Here is a 16,553-nt window from a genome sequence, read left to right as displayed (position 1 = left end):
GCTCACTTTTAAAATGTCCGATTCTAACCTACAAAGTCATAAAAATTAAAAAGAAAGTCACAAAGGAACAAAACCTGTCTCCTTAACTTCTGAAGTTTGAGTTGTCATGACTGCAGCATTTTTCATGAGTTAGACACTTTTAATTGGCTGATGTTCAGTAGGGAATATATTGTAGCAGCAGCTGAGCCTCTACCTCCTGACCCCCTACTGACTCACACAGACACACACACAGACACACACACACACACACACACAGACACATACAAAAACACTAGAATGCGGTCCTGCCTTTTCCAAGAGAATCCATGCAAGTGTTTCCCCAGGGCTGCCCTCACACAGGGATTCTGTTTTTCTGCTGAACCTGTATGTGTGTGTTTGTTGGTGTGTGTGTGTGTGTGTGTGTGTGTGCGTGTGTGTGTGTGTGTGTGTGTGTGTGTGTGTGTGTGTGTGTATGTGTGTGTTGACAACAGCCCTTTACCTGCATTGGCACAGCCTCAGCCCAGACCTGGTGACCTGGCAGTAGGCAGCCACAATGCACACACAGAAACAAACACAGCAAGACCTATCAAACACACACACGCACACGCCCTCACACCTTGTTTAATTAGCTCAGCAGTGAGACTGGAGGCCCCTGCAGACGGCATTCTGTTTGGCAGAGCAGGTTAGCTCTGCACGAGATAAAGGTACAGAAGGACAGAAATATTATAGGTCAGAGCTTGGTGATAATTCAGTATTACCATTTATTGACTTTTAGTGGTATGGTAGGGTGACAGTATGATCATATCCTGTAATGATTCAAAGCACACTGTAATTAAAAACTAACTAAATTAGTGACTTAAGTTTTTCTTTTACATGTGTGGCAAGATTTGTCTGATGTCATGCATAACTTTGATAATGAATAATGTAAGAAATATTTCTGTGCACCACATGATGTTTTATCAAGGACAACCCTGTCAACATGAGGTACTCTAAACAGAAAATACAGGCTCATGCAGTCGGTCATGTCTGATTTTTATGTCCTAATTTATAGTTTTACCACCATAAGAGCCTTCTGGACTCGACCACGGGCTGATTGGTTGACTGAACTGGTTATCTATCACTGGAAAGTGTGGATTTATTTTATTTATCCCTTATTAAGCCAGGAAGGTCCCATTGAGATAGATCTTTTCTTCCAGTGAGTCTTCACAGTATCTTAACAACATGTTGGCAATAACTATTTGTACTTTCAAAAGGCATTTTGAATACTTATATTTCCTCAAAGTTTAACTTTAAAAAAACAAAACATTGACACTGAATGAGTAGTTAGAGACAGTTCTTTCACTGTATGTACGTTTTACTGAACTGCAAATGAAAAGTGTGTCACTTGTCTGTAATGCAGTATATTAGACCAGGAAAAGACGAAACTATGTGGTGTCTTGACATTATTATCACCAAAATTCCATCTAATACCTAATTTGATTGATAACAATATTGGTATTAAGTCCATATTTCACCAGGCTCTGCAGAATATGTAGGCCTAAAACCATACACAAACCAAAGACAAAATTAAACACAGCCAATCAGTGAAGAGAGATTTCTAAAGGTCACTAGCCCACTGCCAATAAATGCAAAATACCCACACAGCAGGACTATGATCCAGACCCAACTAGCAGATGGTTTTCAGGGGAGCAGAGAGAGGGGACAGAGGGAAGACCACAGATAAAAACAGACACACCATGATGGTGAGGGATTACAGAAGCCTCTTGTTTTCTTCTTGTGACAGCCTGGTGCGCCATATTGAAACATACTGTAGACCTGAGCTAATTAGCCATTTTGTTTTAATCCTCACTGTTGTGACACGACATGATCCAGAAACACAAAGACATAGAGAGAGGTGTGCGCTGGGACCCCATGCGGATAGTAGCCACGGTGGGATGTATAGAAGTAGCTGACATCCAGCATTCTCCATCTGGTTTCAACTAAACGTTCGGCTGAGCTCTGAGGCAAACAAAGCAGCCCGGAGAAGAAGTGGGACACACTGTGACCTTGATTCCTCAGGCTCAAGATAATTTTTTACTCAGAAATTAAATGCCCTCACAACTGTTAGTCTTGCTGTGTGTGTCCCCATGCACATATGGTTTAATCACAACAGCAAATGTCAACCTAATGTTGACATACAAAACTGTAAGAAACCTAAACAGACACCCACAAACAACTTAAATAAATGCATTTTGAGTATTCTGACTCTCAGTGTGTTTACTTAAAAGACAAGCATCAGGACAGGAATGCTCTTTATAAACTGGTGGCTGATGTATTATCCTGAGATAAATGAGAAACCGAAATTATTCATACTGTCGTTCCAATAATGGAATTTCAGCTGATAATTCAGCCCAATACCGTGACGCCTTTTCTTGCAACAGCTACTGGTCCTCTGTGAGTGCAAATGAACACTGCAGGTGTAATCAGGTCACCGGCAGAAAGATACATTTATATTAGTCATGATGCTGCATGGTAGCACTTCAAGGAGGAAAAAGTAAAGGAAGAAGTAGGGTGTCCCAAAAAAAATGCCATTTCTTCTGTTAACAACAAGTTAATTACAAAAATTGTACTGAAAGTAAGAAACAAACAGGTCAATCCCAAACTTAGTGCTTCATAGATTTCATTTCTTTCTTAACCAATAAATCACAGCTAATTGTAGACATGCTGCAAACAAGTTGTTTCAAATGAACCAGAATTCTTAGAAAATTAATTTGTTCATTGATGCAGAAGTTAACACAGACCAGCGAGGAACAAATCAACATCTGTAATAGTCCACTCAAATTAATTTCAATGTAGGTTATATAATACAAGGGATGTGCACAGTTAGTCAACTAAATGATTAATCATTGCTATCCTTACTAGTCGGCACTAGAAATACTATTCTGTTGAACGATTTATTAAAATTGTTATTTTATGTGATTGCATTTACCCCACAAAAATACCAATTTAATAATCAGTCACGTTGAGTTGTCACGTGAGTTGTTGCCATGTTCTGTAGGATAATGTGCAATGTTCATAATGCCCAGTGCAAAGTGCAATACATTTCAACGGCATTTTACAAATCGATTTTGTTATGGAAAAATGTGATTAACAAAACCAAATGGCTCTTAAAATGTACACAATATTTTTGTGGACAATGCGTAACCTTATAGATGAAATTGTGCTCCATTGTGACTGTTTTGTGTGTTTTCTTAGTTTTAGATTAGTCACGGAGTCTAAGTTTAGACATACGTTTAAATATGAGAGGTATTAGTTGTTGGTAACATCCCTAACGATAACAGAAATGCAAGAATTGTTCCAAAAAAAGAAGCAGAGGCCAAGATGTGCTCAATCAGTTTCCCATGCAGTAAATGCAGGGAACCTTAAGATGCGTGAAAAAAAATGGCCACAGGATACGGTGGTCATCAGGCACTTCAAGTCAGAGCAAGGTTCAAGGAGAAGATACTATGGCCCAACCGATATGGATTTTTTGGGGCCGATGCCAATTCCGATATTATGGAATAAAAAAATCTGATAACCGATATATCGGCCAATTAAATTTTTACGTTTTTCAATTTAAAACCCCCCGAAATATCTGCTTTTGATGGCTTAAATATAGTTCAAACACTTGTTACAAAGATATAAATTGAAGGAAGAACATTTTACTATTTTCAAATACTTTTATTATCGGAAATTGTGTGGAACAAGCAGCATATGAACAATTTGAACACAAAATAAATCAAAAATATGATGTGCAAAAAGGCAGTAAACCTCTGGGAAATAAAATAATCATGCAAAGTCTATATGAATTAAGACATTCACATGTATGTTCACAGTACCAGAGTTCTTCTTATTATTGCCAATTTAACAGAGGTAGGTTATAGTGCAAAAAGTAACACAAGGACATCATTTCTAAGTAAAACACCATATTCCCTGCATTTTATTAATGATGAAAATATAAGTGTTAACAATTTCAGCTGATAATTCAGCCCAATACCGTGACGCCTTTTCTTACAACAGCTACTGGTCCTCTGTGAGTGCAAATGAACACTGCAGGTGTAAACAGGTCACCGGCAGAAATATACATTTATATTAGTCATGATGCTGCATGGTAGCACTTAAAGGGGGAAAAAGTAAAGGAAGAAGTAGGGTGTCCCAAAAAAAAAAGCCATTTCTTTTGGCCGATTGCCGATAATTCTCTAATGGCTATAATCGGCCGATTAAATCAGCCAGCCGATAAATCGGTCGGGCCCTAGAAGGTACACTAAAGAGTCTTTAGTAGTCTGGTGTATCATTTAAAATGTCAACCAGTTTCAGTCTAATAGGATCTTTCTCAAGGTGGAAAACATACACAAGACTTACAGTCCACAGGCATTCTAGCAGCTAAATGAGGTATTGAGTTATCAATTTTAAATTGCGGAATCACCACAATTTTAACAAGTCATCCTCAGTAAGACATCAATGTCTGTTACACACCTCATGGCAGTCCATTATTAAGCTATTGAGACATTTCAGCTTTAACCTTCTTTGGTTCAGGAACAGCTTTTCACACGCTTGTTTCATTTAAATGCAAACTACATGAAAAAGACTACTATCCATGTCTGTCCTGTGTCCCTACCTCTGTTTATATTTAATCATGCTAGATCGATTCCTTGTTTTTAATGCTAAATGATCATATGTGGCGGGTCTTAGAGCATGGAGCAAGAGGAAGCAGCAGCACAGACAGTACAGTAAGAAAAGAAACTGTGTTTGAGGTTAGGATCATATCATTAACAGACACACAGCAGGCCAGTCAGAGATACAAGGCAATCAACCTTATCAATGGAGACACACTAACCCCTACTCCTGCTCTCTGCCACCCTCACACTGCCTGACAACACACAGATGGCTGCCGTGGAAAAATAGGACTGAAGAAAAGCAGATGGGGAAGAGTGAAAGAAAGACAGACAAACACCATCCACAACCCATTTAATTCCTGCAGGAAATAAATGGTGCATCACCTCCGCCCATATTAAGCATTTCTGGTTTTATTTCCCTTTCCTCTTTCTTTTGCCAGAGAGCAAGCTACTACCAGATGTCTCTTTGAAGGAGAGGAGGGAGACACAAACTCCCGCCTTCTCACCACCTCCACCTGCCTCCCTCCCTCCTATGGGTGAGAGAGGAGATGAGAAAGGTTGGACAGGAATTACACCCCATGACTCCCCTAACGCTGTTGGTGAAAGCGCCGGAGTACAGCCTCCTCCTCTGGCTCAAAGAGCAAAATAAAAAGGGAACTGGGTTAAATGTAATGACACAGCGGAGTGTGGAATAAAGATGCTTCACTAACCTCCGAGCAGGCACATTTGTCACAAGCTCACGGGGCAAAGCAGGAGGGAGATAGAAATGACACAAAGGAATTGAGGGAAAAAGGAAAAGGACAGGTAGAGGTGAAAAATAGAGGAGTGAGGCCAGGTGGGCGGATGGTGAGACTCAGAGATAAAACAAACACAGCCGTATTGCAGAATCAAAGAGGTAAACATAAACAAGCCTTCAAACGAGTGAAGGGCAAGATGAAGACATGAGACAAAAAAAGAAGTGACATGGAGGCTGTGGCAGAAGTAGGATGGATTAAAAAGTGTTCCCTAAAACATGCAGCAAAAGATTCAAAGCCAGGCTGAAGAGAGGTACGTTCAAAATAACATTAAATCAAAAAGGGATTATGACAGTTTGGTGAATCCTGTTTGCTAAAATCTATGTCCGTAATCTATCTCAGCTCACAAACTGCTGGTTTCCATTAGTACCAAAACAATTAGTTGCATACTCAGTCAATCATGCAACCATGCAAGCAACTCTGTGCAGCTCTACTTTAAAGAAACGCTAACATCAGTATGCTAAGAATGACAATGCTAACATGCTAATGTTTTACACTGCTGGAAAGATGGTCTTTTCATAAAACCAGGCTGCCTATGCAGTAGAAAGACACAAATACATTTTAAAGTGGTGCTATACATGACCAGAGAAATCAGAGAAAAAGGGCTGTGGCATTTCCTTTTTCTCGAGAGGTATAAAATCTACAACTACCTGAATGCACTGCGCCACAGTGACCAATAAATGCTCACACTGGTAGGTGACGTAATGCAGCTTCGTCGTTTTGACACAGGAAACAATACAGAGGCCAGCTGGTGACAAACAATCTCAAATTACAGTTGAACAGTAAGTGAAAATATGTTTTTTAAAACATTTGAGGTGAGAAATCAGCAACAGTGACAGAATTTTGATTCATATTTTATCACCACTGCTTAGTTTTACCACTTTATCTCATTTTAGCCTCTGTTTTTATGGAGGGAAACAGTATGGAGCCCATTTCTTGTTCACAAACTCTCACCTTACAACCAAACAGTGCACTAAAATATGTTTCTGAGGGCATTTTAGGTGAGAAATAGGCAATACAGTAACAGGATCTTGGTTTATATTTGATCAACACAGCCTAGGTTTTACTGTTTGTTCAGAGTTTGGTCTGAGTTTGAGAGAAAGGAGAAATCCACCTCTATACTCTCTGTGTCCGTAATGGCAGGCATAAAAAGTTAAGGAATCCCCAAAGTGACTGACAAGTGGTGATAACTCATTCAATTCTAAATTCTGTGGATTTACCCATTGCATTTCAAACATCATTGGGGTTTGGACTATTAGTTGGATAATAACATGCCATTTGAGGACATTCCCCTGGGCTCTGGGAAACTGTTTATCACTATGCAAGTAATGATTCACAAAAGTAATCAACAGATTGACCGATAATGGAAATAAGTTGTTGCGTCCCTGGTGTCCATATGTTTTGGAAAAATATATTCAGCCGTTAATATTTGAGATACCAGCAATGCAGTCAAACTTCTCTTTCTCATGTGCAGGTGTGAGGCGCTGAGAGAGGTAGGACAAGGACAAACAGTCTGAATTTATGGAGCAGCTGGAGGCTTACGGAGAAGTCTACTGCACTGCAGATCGACTCGTCTGTCCCTCAGTATTAGTTTTAAACCTGATGTGGCGAAGCGTGGAGGGGAGATCATTTTGTGTCAGGCCTAATTTCCCCTTCACTGCCACCACACAGCCTTCTGCACTCCTCTGCCACATCTTCCAGTGTGGGATGACTCACTGCTGTGGCTGTTAATTTAGTGCAAGACTTTACTGTGGACGTTTAGTTTCTTTCATGAATACAAAACCTATGTGGGTTGTCATGATCAGTCAAGCTCCAATATGGGCTTTCAGTTCGTCTGTACTGAGTGATGTCATTCAAAAAAGTTGTCAGAACAGATTTTTGACACCAAAAGGGGAAAACAAAAAGGCTATTTCTGCAACCGAACTCATCTGTCTGCAGATCACAATTGACTGTCGGGACAAACACATAAACTCCAGGGGGATCGGGAGCAGTGAATGCTTGACCTTTGGGGACAACATATGGTGAAGCTCAAAAGGTCGACTTACAAATGATTCGAAGCTTTCAATGCATCTCATGGTCTTCATTCAGTGAACAGAGCTGGCTCAGGAGTCATCACATGACCTGAATGTGAACTTTTGGTCACGTGATAACAAGTGATCATGTACAGGGGAAACATTCTTTAACCACCATTTTATTTACAATATTACTTATTAGAATTATTTCATTACAGGCTATATTTATTATATTTGATATGCAGATTATTATTTCTTTAAGTTTTTTTTTTGTTGGTATTTCTTAGGAAAGAAATAGGAAAGGCAAAGGGCCCTGGTTGGACTTGAACACTGTCCACTGCGGTAAGGACTCAGCCTTAATGGTACCTGCTCTACCTGGTGAGCTAGTAGGACGCCGCAATTTGCAGATTATTTTCAGGATTAAATCAATTACATTTTTTAGAAATTAGAGAAAAATGCCATGACAGTATCACATCACCCAATGGGGCATCTTAAAATTTTGTCTTTGTTCTGACCATCTGTGCATAACCTGAAAATATTCAGTCTACCTATCATATTTAACCAGTAATAACAACATAAATTTTCATTTTAGAAGCTGAAAACAGACTGTTTAACATTTTTACTTATAAAAATCACTGGAACAATAAATCAGTTATCATAAAGTTTGCCTATCGACAAACTGCTTCAGTTCTAAACAATTTCAGCAATCAATGAATCATTCAAGTTATTTATCGAGAAAAAACATTCTCTGCTTCCAGCTGTAAAATGTGAGGATTTGTTGCTTTCCTCTGTTTCATATCACCGTAAAGTGAATATCTTTGGGTTTGAACTGCAATTCTGACCACGTTCTCTCTTATCTTGACATGAACTTACCAACATCTATGCATGAAGCTGAAATTACAGATCAACTGTCTGCAATAGACCATGAACTCACTCAATATGCAGTATCCTACTGGTGATTCATTGTTTGTCTGTCACTAATGATTGCTACAATCATCAACAACAAATTCAGTGCCCCCAAAATTGTCGACACCGCCCACAAAGATAAATGCGTCAACAACAGGCACTAAAACCAGAGCCTGCACTTTAACGATGACACACTGGAACCAGCAATCACATCACCGCCAACTTGACGACAGAATTACACCCTGTATTTAATGACTAAAGCAGCTTCAGCAACACTGCGCAACGCTTATTCTCTTAAAGCGATAAACAGCCTGCTGGGTGAGCATGTGCACGGGCCTTCAGTGACTGAGACCGTATAAGAGAAACAGTGAGACAGCAAACACAATAGACAGGAGGCGGTGTGAGAGAGAGAGAAGCAGAGTGATAAACACAACCCAGGCTGTCAGCTCCCCATTGTCCTGGCCTGAATGTGCTTTTGTCACTGCAGCATACAGCCCCAGTCCAGTCCACTCTATGACAACGTGCCAGGCGGGCATCACTTCCAAGCTCTGGCATGACCAGCTGTATGAGAGTGCACAGCGTGACAGCAGCCACTCTCACAAGATACGTCGACGTCCACACGCAGCTAGAGATGAGCATGTTTGCAGCAGTGCAGCTGTGAATTAAGACAGAGCAGAGTCTAACACTGCAGTTTATTGTATCTGAGGAGACACAGAGGGCAAATTTACAGCTCTTAGTCGTACTCGCCTCTATTCTTAGTAACCCATTAACACAGCTCCCTCTCATTTTTATACTTGGCAAACTAAACACAGCACATCTGATATTTGTTAAATATTTGGGGAAATGACATTTCAGCATTGTTAAAAAAAGATGTTTTCATCCTTTTTTCTGTTGTGTTAAAAAATTATCTCACCTTGGAATCACTGCCAACAACTCTCTATGTTGCTGTTCAGCCAACCAACAAAACTAACAGGGCGTCAGCTAACAATTATTTTTGCTATCATTTAATTTTCCCAGTCAATCATTTAGATGACAGAAAAAAGTGTGAAATACCTGTTTAACATCATCAAATTGCTACCAACAGCTTAGCTGCAAAAGATATCCAGTTTACTTACACATACATACAATTAAAAAGCTGCAATGAAATAACATAGTTGCCATTTTTGCGAGAAAAGTAACTTAAACAACTAATTGATTAGCAAAATTGTCACTGGTTTTGTCTAACCAACACTTAGATACCCAAAAATATTCAATTTAAATTGTGTAAAACAGAGGAAAACAGCAAATCCTTACATTTAAAACACACATTTCCTGCATTTTAGCTTGATGAATTACTTAAAATGATCAACTGATTATCAAAACAGTTGCAAGAAAAAAGATAAGACTGCATTTTAAATACACAAACACAGTGTTTCAAATATATCAATTTATTTGTGGTGGCTAACCACAATACATATATTGATTTTCTATTTTCAGCACCCTCTTGCCCTGCTGTCGCTCTCTTCCTCTGTTTACTTGACCAGAAATGAAACAAGCTATGAAACAAGCTATGAAACAAGCTAAATTAGATAAGCTAGCTAGCCAGCGCACTCCCACATTCCCTCTGCCTCGCCTAGACCTCTTTGCGAGGGAGAGAGTGGGCCACAGCTCTTAAGATGCACCTTCAGTATCAACTTGAATCAACTTGCATTCAGTCAGGTAAACTCAGTGCTGGGGGGGCCCCAGCAGCAGCACTGGGTCTAACCTGTGTAACAGCAGCAACAGAAAGTTTGCTGATCAAGTGGGGAGTTAAAGCAGTCTGGGATCTGACCCCCCGGGAGCGTGGTTTGCGTTGGCTGAATTAGAGTTAACTCAAATTCGCTACCACAAATAGAATCTAATTCTATGGAAAACAATGTAAACAAAAACACAATTGTTTTCCTCATTGAATAATCTGCACTTTTTTTTCTTGATCACCTGATCAGTCATTTGGTCTATAAAATATACCAAAACACTGAAAAATACAGAACGTAATTTTCAGGTCAAGTTATCATATTCAAATTTCTTGTTTTGTCCGACCAACCATCCAAAACCAAAGCATATTCCATTTACAATAATCTAAGACAGAAAAAAAGCTGCAGATCCTACAGCAGAGAAGCTGAAACCAGCCAGTGTTTGATACGTTTACTTGATAAATAACTTCATTAATCTATTATTTAAATTGTTGCAGATTCATTTTCTGTCTATTGATTAATGGACTAATTGTTTCAGCTTTAGTTATCTGATATATGCTCCATGAATAATGAACAGGAAAAAGATAAAACAGCATTTTAAAACAGGTAATTACAAACATTATTATGTAGTCCGCCTGTAAATGAAAACAAAGTTTAAACCGATCATGATATTCGAGGTTTCCCTCCTCGTGGCTGTGGCTGATTACTTTTTCATTAAAATAATCTCAAATTGAAATCACCCTCCATACTGCTATCAAGCGCATCGACAAAATAATTTTCTTTCACCTCTTCTTATCATTTTTTGCCCTCTGAGCACAGCAGAGCATAAAATGAACCAGTAACCCAGAAGTAGATCCAGGACCATTATGCCCCAGGAGCCTCCCATCTGCCATGAGGGGACATTGGCTGGGCTTATTCACAACCTCAGGCATAGGTCATGGTTTACAAGCTACAAAATTTCACAGCAGAGTGTCACCTGAACTTTCAGGCATGTAATCATAGCAGCACTGGGAGTTTTTTGCACTGTACATCAAGAGCTCTGAAGTGAAAGAGTTTTGTTTGTGTTTTCATTATGTAACAGGTTAGCCTTACTGTTTCCTGCCTCAGATTTCCTGCCTCTGGGTCCTGCCCTGTTTGGCAAAGCAGGGGGCAGGCCTTGCAGCACTCTAGCCTACATATGAGAGGCTACACATGTATAATTAATATTTGTCATTGGCACCATATAATGTGTTGTAGAAGAGCCAATAGGGGAGAAGGGAAGGCAGGATCACAATAAGTAAGAGTAAGAAGATCCTTATGGTTCTAAGAGAGGGAAAGAGGAGTAATCAGGCAAGGTGAAGAGTCCGGCTGATTAACTATGCATGGCTGCAACCGTGTGCACATGAATGTTGTTGCTCCATTCAAATATAAATGCAAAACACTCTTCTTATGCACCTGCTTCTTTCTGTTCTCTTCACCTTTTCCCTTCTTTCTATCTGCCGCAATTGCTGATGTCTGGGTAGGCGAAACTCAGGCTTGAAAAGCATCGGGCTTTCCTGAAGTGTTTCTGGTTTTAGTAATTGGTTGTGTGCTGCATGGCTGTGAGGAGGCAGCCAGTCAACAAAAGCTTTTTTTAACCACCTGTATTGTGTTCTCAGGTGGCCACCCTCCTCACTTCCTGCGACTGCAGCATTGACAAACTGTAACTACATATCTAAACTGGAGTGTCCCTTCTTATGGTTGAAAGCCGCATTGCTATTCATTTTGCTGTGATAGCACCAATATCTTGCAGAATACAATAATTTCAACATTTGAGCAATACAAAAAAAACAAAACAAAACAATGATTCATAGTTAATATAACAGTGTGTCTGGCAGTGTAACACAAGCTGACAAATCCTGGGTTTATTCAAACCAAATTTGACATATTTGCACATCCAAAATAAAAACATGTTAGCACTGGCATCTGAGAATATCCAAGCTTTACAATGGATGTTAGGTCAATTTACAGACTGTCCAACTGCCCCCACCTTATCACCAGTGCCTTTGCACAACTGTTAATCTGGTAAACATGTCACACAGTGTGGGTCACTGTTGAGCTATTAGTAGAACTATGCAATATGTCACCATGAAATATTTATCATAATCTTTGGTAAAGTGACAATGCTAGCATCTAGCCCGGAGCTTCCTCACTCACCCTAACATAATGTTCAAGCCTCTCTCTCCAACTGAGTGTCTCCAAGACAACTAATGGTCATATTATATCTGTACATTTAATATTCAGTGTTAGGTTTTGGGTCTTAAGTCTTGCAAGACGTCCACTGTCTTCAACAAAGGCTTAAATTCATGTATTGGCAGCAGTTTAAACAACACTGAGTCTATAGCCATGCTAACAGATTTTGAGGCTGTAATGCTCATAGGCCAAAGTACTGCATATAATTAAACTTTGACTGGATGGTGGCACTAGATGAAAAGTCAGAGGAGTCAGAGGACAATAAAAGTTTACAACGACCACAAGTGTCTCTACACCAAGTACTTGTTGAGACATTTCACTTTAAACCACAAATGACAACTTCATGATGGTGCTTGAAAAAAGATCAGGGGTTCATCAAAGTCATGAAGCTTCATCTTTTGGACACCATGAATGCCTGTACCAAATTTCATGGCAATCCATCTAGCAGTTGTTGATATATTTCACTCTGGATCAAAAAAACAGGCCGACATTACCATTGAGCCCCAAATCTATGACTGGGGCTGTAAGATTAGTTTTTAGTATTGATTAATCTGCTGCTTATTTTCACAATTAACTGATGATCATTTAGTCAATAAAATGTCAAAAAATTAGGACAAATGCTCATCACAATTTCCTACATCCCAAAGTGATATCTTCAGATTGCTTCTTTTGCCCAACAAACTGTTCAAAACTCTTCATTTACCATTATAAATGCCGAAGAAAGCAGCAAAGTCTCACATTTAAGAATTGAAACCAACAAATGTCTGACAGTTTTGAAAATGAACAGCTTGAAAATGAACTACAAAGAGTAATGGATTATTAAAATAGTTGGCAATTTATTTTCTTTCGATTGACTAAGCAATTAATCATCTAATCTTTGAAGCACTAGCTATGATTGGTAAAAACATTTCTGTATGTCAGCAGCCATTTTTGTATAATTGGTAAAGCAAACAGCAACAACATTTCATACAATTAGAACAAAGAATCTTTATTCAAGCCAATGCATCTGCCCTTCTAGGTCGAGATCTAAATCTAACTTGTGTTTATGTATAACCATGCCTTTACAATTAAAATAAATTACATTACTGACGAGCCTCAGCAACCAGGCACTAGAAAACAGCCTTTGGTCAGTGAATGAGCATCAATCATCAAGAACTAACCAGCGCCAAATGTGGCTTGCCAAGACTGTGCCTGTAAATTGAGGAAAGGTGAGAAAAGACAACTGTTCCTCCCTACACTGGTGCACTTTTCTTTATTTAATGACTGTGAGCCCCTCCTCCCCTCCCTTTACTAAGTCTCCTTTCTCTCCATCCCACACACCCTGACTCACTTTCTGAGCATCAGCAAGGAAAAGGTCTATCTCCTGTTGAAGTCAAGGCACCAGGGAGAGCGTTGTTTACGTCTGATATCAAAAGGCCTGGCAGCCCTCAACTCTCAACTCCTGCCATTTGCTTTCAGAGGCAGAGAGAGAAAAACAACGCCAGCAGACAGTCTATTGTAGCATAAGAAGGCAGCTGTGTTGCAATGTGAAGATGCAAATACTGTGGTGTAGATTATAGCTGTTTGGAAATTAAACATCTGTCAGGCAGTTAAAGGGGAATTCCTGTCTGGTTGCTTTGGTGCAACCAGACAGTGGTTGCACCTCCTGAAAGTGATACAATGGAGCGTGTGGCCTCCTCAAAACCCCAAACTCATCAAAATAAACATTCAGACTTGATTAAGACATTTTGCCCAATAAAATACCGGTAGAATGAAGCAAAGTGGGTGACATATGACACAATCTGTATTTTTTTAGAGTTGAATTCCATCACATTTTTATCGCATTTGATAGCATACAATAGTCTCAAACAGGAAATGTTGACAGAGAGGAAATAAGGGATATTGTGGTCACAGACAAGTAGGCCGCAGTGAAACCCCAATATGCATAGTTCTGACAATGTATTGTATTGTTTTACTATAAAAGTTTGAGGCAAATTCACATTCATAATTAAATTCTTACAAATATTACTGATAAATGAAAACATTAACAATTCGAGCTGTTGTTTAGTGTTAGTCATATAAAAACCTACCCATCACTGTGAGGGTGATGGCAGCCTCCACTTGATTGTTTAGGAATGGGTTACCCTTTTGGATTACAGGTTGTGTCTTTTAACTTTAAAGAACAAACTAAAGATAGGCCCATAATGATACTGCATGACATGAAGGCACCACTGTAGTGTTGTCAATTCAAAACAATACAGCAGCAAGATACTAGATTTCAACCCAAGACAGTATCAGACTCCTTATCAAGAGCTCTGTTTAATCTGAGCCTTCCTGAGTAGAAAATTGTTTACAAGAGCTGAGCCAGGGTGTCTCCAATTGTATTGTACTCTCTAGTGGAGGCAAACAAATACCTGCCATAACTCAGAATTCACATAGGATAGGACAGACCAGTTAATATTTGCAGGCATGAGCAGCTCTCCCTCCATCTAACCTAGAAACTCCATCATGGGTCTCTGATCTATGATCTCCCGCAGTGAACCAAAAACTGGTCCTGATTCAGATTGTGGGCTTATAGAAAAGTAGGGCTGAGTACTGGCAAGAATATGGTGATATGTATCCCAATACAAGGGTTACAACTCAATATACTGCAATATACTGCCTTAATGTAAGCAAAGTGATATACTACAACTTTCTAAATCTAATTTTAGGAAAATTGTCAATGCTAGCGTTGCGCCCCTTATGACTCTACCTGTTGCGTAGACCTGTGCTCTTTATGGTCATGCTAGCAATATGTTGTTAGGATGGAGTGAAAGAGTCAAATGGCTTAAGATAGACAACAGCACTGCAGGATCTAGTGGTCAGGGTATAAATACAACACAAACTGAAACACTGCCACAAATCTTTGCCTACACACTATCAATAGAAAATCATTAAATTTTTTCAAGAATCATTATAGTATCACAAACCATGATACTGCTTTAAGTGTATACATATATTTTTACACCCCATCAGAATAGACAGTGTTTTCACTTTATCCCCAAGGCAGTATTATCAGCCAATCTCAGCCTATCACAAATATATCATTATTGGTGTATATGTTGGCAGAAAACACTGCAGTACATGAATGCCAAAGAGGTCATTATAAAGAGTCCACAGCAAAGCACTGACAAGTTTTTGTCAGCTGTAAAATGTCTAGCTCAATACATCATTAGCAGGTATTTCAAGCTCTCAAATATCAGTATGGATATCAGCCTCAGAAGTCATGTATTGGTAGGGCTCAAGTCATGGGTTCAACTGATTGTACAAACTTATTCACTACAAAGAAACGCCATTAAATGCAGGAAGATTCTTTGACTGGCTAAATTAATCCATTTCAATTCACTCACTCATCCAAAAATGTCTCTAAGTTAACATAAAATGACAGAAATATCCTCTGAGTGGGAGCCAGAGTGTCAAATTAATGTAATAACATCAATAAAACCCTGCCCCACTTGGGCAGATTATCCTAATTCTGAGTCATTATCTTGTATATTCTGATTTATTAAGACTAAACATTGCCTAATAAAGTTTAAATTGTGGATTTACATCGTATTTTGAGCTCACACATTTACTTGTTTCTCGTTAAGTTTCTCTTTCAGTGTTTTCCCTCCCTTCATGTGTCAAACAAACGTGTCTACTAGTGCTGCCAGTTTCAATTCAACAATGTCACAGCCATGCATGACCAACTCGATATTTTTAATAGCCTAGCATTAGCTCAGTCTTTCGGGCCAATTTCTGAAATATATTAATGTAACAGAAGGCGGTAAGAAAGACAAGGACTCATTCATTACCTGTATAGACTTTTCCAGCAGCGTTTATAGTACATTTTCCATCCCCAGTCTTTTCTGCAGCCACGGTCCGACACTTGTATGCACCCTGAGCGGTGTGTTCGTAGTAGTAGAAATTCACCAGGCAGTTTTCAGTGTGCTCGCTAAGTCCCGCCCAGCTCGACGCCGATTGGCTGCTTCTGTACTCAATCAGAGAGAAACGCGTAGTAGGCATAGCAACCATAAAAAGGCGGGTCTTAGAGAGTATACTAGCAGCCCATTGGCTGTTTGTCTCCAGGGCAACGCCCACAAAATAAGACCTCAAGTGAAATGCAAGGGAGCTGAAGGACGTAGCTACTGTAACCTGCCTTTCTGGAACAAGATCAAACAAAGGGTGAACAAAGTTTAGACATTTAACAACTTCTGTAACCTATTTTTTTTACCTCACAGTGTCTGGCAGTATTATATATGTTATTTATCAGCTTGCACCAGTCCCTCAGTGAAGCAATTGGATCAT

At 39.4% G+C, this 16,553-nt stretch overlaps 1 protein-coding gene across 6 annotated transcripts in view; it reads right to left on the bottom strand.

The window, feature by feature from the left end:
* Window positions 1-16,170, bottom strand: part of fcho1 (FCH and mu domain containing endocytic adaptor 1) — an 81,625-nt gene extending 65,455 nt beyond the window's left edge. For all 6 annotated transcript variants that reach the window (XR_007570539.1, XR_007570538.1, XM_050054024.1 and 3 more), the window contains exon 1: window positions 16,061-16,170. The gene's annotated coding sequence lies outside the window, so the exon portion shown is untranslated. The remainder of the gene's footprint in view (window positions 1-16,060) is intronic.
* Window positions 16,171-16,553: the final 383 nt, after the last annotated feature.

Source organism: Epinephelus moara, chromosome 10 (assembly GCF_006386435.1).
Source record: "Epinephelus moara isolate mb chromosome 10, YSFRI_EMoa_1.0, whole genome shotgun sequence".
In the NCBI taxonomy this organism is placed as follows: domain Eukaryota; kingdom Metazoa; phylum Chordata; class Actinopteri; order Perciformes; family Serranidae; genus Epinephelus; species Epinephelus moara.
This window is presented reverse-complemented; position numbering and strand designations above follow the sequence as displayed.